This window comes from Petromyzon marinus, chromosome 37 (assembly GCF_048934315.1).
Source record: "Petromyzon marinus isolate PM22_M1 ecotype Great Lakes invasive population chromosome 37, UKy_Petmar_22M1.pri1.0, whole genome shotgun sequence".
Lineage (NCBI taxonomy): Eukaryota > Metazoa > Chordata > Hyperoartia > Petromyzontiformes > Petromyzontidae > Petromyzon > Petromyzon marinus.
This window is the reverse complement of record NC_133703.1, coordinates 1,272,376-1,274,973: the sequence shown is the minus strand read 5'-3', so window position 1 is coordinate 1,274,973 and position 2,598 is coordinate 1,272,376.

The window sequence follows — 2,598 nt, the reverse complement described above, 5'->3', positions numbered from 1 at the left end:
GTTTTTTACTGGCAATTCTTTTACTGGTCTCTTTTTTTACGGGCCACCTACCTCTTCCGCCTCCTCCTCCTCCTCCGCCTCCTTCTCCGCCTCCTCCTCAGCCTCCTCCTCCTCCGCCTCCTCGTCCGCCTCCTCCTCCGCCTCCTCCTCCTCCGCCTCCTCCTCCGCCTCCTCCTCCGCCTCCTCCTCCTCCGCCTCCTCCACCTCACTGTGTGATGGCCAATACATTTTTTTACTGACCAATTTTGTTTGACTTGTCTTTCCTTTTTACGGGCCAATTTTTTGTAGTCACTTTTTTTAATGGGCAATTTTTTTTACCGGTCACTTTTTTTGATGGCCACTTATCTTTTTTACTTGCCAATTTTTTTCGACTGCTCTTTTTTATGGGCCAATTATTTTTTGGTAGGCCACTGTTTTTTTAATGGCCACTCTTTTTTAACCGGTCACTTTTTTGGATGGCCATTCATCTTTTTTACCGGCCAATTTTTTTCGACTGGTCTTTTTTTTATGGGCCAATTCTTTTTTGATCGGCCACTTTTTTTTAATGGCCACTCTTTTTTAACCGGTCACTTTTTTTGATGGCCATTTATCTTTTTTGCCAGCCAATTTTTTTCACTTTTTTCATGACCATTTTTTTTTTACCAGTCAAATTTTTTCATTAATGGCCACTCTTTTTTAAGCAGTTACTTTTTTTGATGGCCAATTATCTTTTTTAGTGGCCAATTTTTTCAGTTTGACTTTTTTTACCATTTTGAATTAAAGCTTTCGTGACTGCAGGGATTCATATTCTTGGTTCCTTCGGTAAAGTCACGTAAAAGGGAATTTAATTGTATTATGTTTTCATTATTTTATTTTTTTTACCAGTCAAATTTTTTTATGGCCACTCATCTGTTTTTTACTGGCAATTCTTTTACTGGTCTCTTTTTTTACGGGCCACCTACCTCTTCCGCCTCCTCCTCCGCCTCCTTCTCCGCCTCCTCCTCAGCCTCCTCCTCCTCCGCCTCCTCGTCCGCCTCCTCCTCCGCCTCCTCCTCCGCCTCCTCCTCCGCCTCCTCCGCCTCCTCCTCCGCCTCCTCCACCTCACTGTGTGATGAGCAATACATTTTTTTACTGACCAATTTTGTTTGACTTGTCTTTCCTTTTTACGGGCCAATTTTTTGTAGTCACCTTTTTTAATGGGCAATTTTTTTAACGGGTCACTTTTTTTGATGGCCACTTATCTTTTTTACTTGCCAATTTTTTTCGACTGCTCTTTTTTAACAGGCCAATTATTTTTTGGTAGGCCACTGTTTTTTTAATGGCCACTCTTTTTTAACCGGTCACTTTTTTGGATGGCCATTCATCTCTTTTACCGGCCAATTTTTTTCGACTGGTCTTTTTTTTATGGGCCAATTCTTTTTTGATCGGCCACATTTTTTTAATGGCCACTCTTTTTTAACCGGTCACTTTTTTTGATGGCCATTTATCTTTTTTACCGGCCAATTTTTTTCACTTTTTTCATGGCCATTTTTTTTTTACCAGTGAAATTTTTTCATTAATGGCCACTCTTTTTTAACCAGTCACTTTTTTTGATGGCCAATTATCTTTTTTAGTGGCCAATTTTTTCAGTTTGACTTTTTTTACCATTTTGAATTAAAGCTTTCGTGACTGCAGGGATTCATATTCTTGGTTCTTTCGGTAAAGTCACGTAGAAGGGAATTTAATTGTTTTATGTTTTTATTATTATTATTTTTTTACTAGTCAAATTTTTTTATGGCCACTCATCTTTTTTTACTGGCAATTCTTTTACTGGTCTCTTTTTTTATGGGCCACCTACCTCTTCCGCCTCCTCCTCCTCCGCCTCCTTCTCCGCCTCCTCCTCAGCCTCCTCCTCCTCCGCCTCCTCGTCCGCCTCCTCCTCCGCCTCCTCCTCCTCCTCCTCCGCCTCCTCCTCCACCTCCTCCGCCTCCTCCTCCGCCTCCTCCGCCTACTCCTCCGCCTCCTCCACCTCACTGTGTGATGAGCAATACATTTTTTTACTGACCAATTTTGTTTGACTTGTCTTTCCTTTTTACGGGCCAATTTTTTGTAGTCACCTTTTTTAATGGGCAATTTTTTTAACGGGTCACTTTTTTTGATGGCCACTTATCTTTTTTCTTGCCAATTTTTTTCGACTGCTCTTTTTTAACAGGCCAATTATTTTTTGGTAGGCCACTGTTTTTTTAATGGCCACTCTTTTTTAACCGGTCACTTTTTTGGATGGCCATTCATCTCTTTTACCGGCCAATTTTTTTCGACTGGTCTTTTTTTTTATGGGCCAATTCTTTTTTGATCGGCCACATTTTTTTAATGGCCACTCTTTTTTAACCGGTCACTTTTTTTGATGGCCATTTATCTTTTTTACCGGCCAATTTTTTTCACTTTTTTCATGGCCATTTTTTTTTTACCAGTGAAATTTTTTCATTAATGGCCACTCTTTTTTAACCAGTCACTTTTTTTGATGGCCAATTATCTTTTTTAGTGGCCAATTTTTTCAGTTTGACTTTTTTTACCATTTTGAATTAAAGCTTTCGTGACTGCAGGGATTCATATTCTTGGTTCTTTCGGTAAAGTCACGTA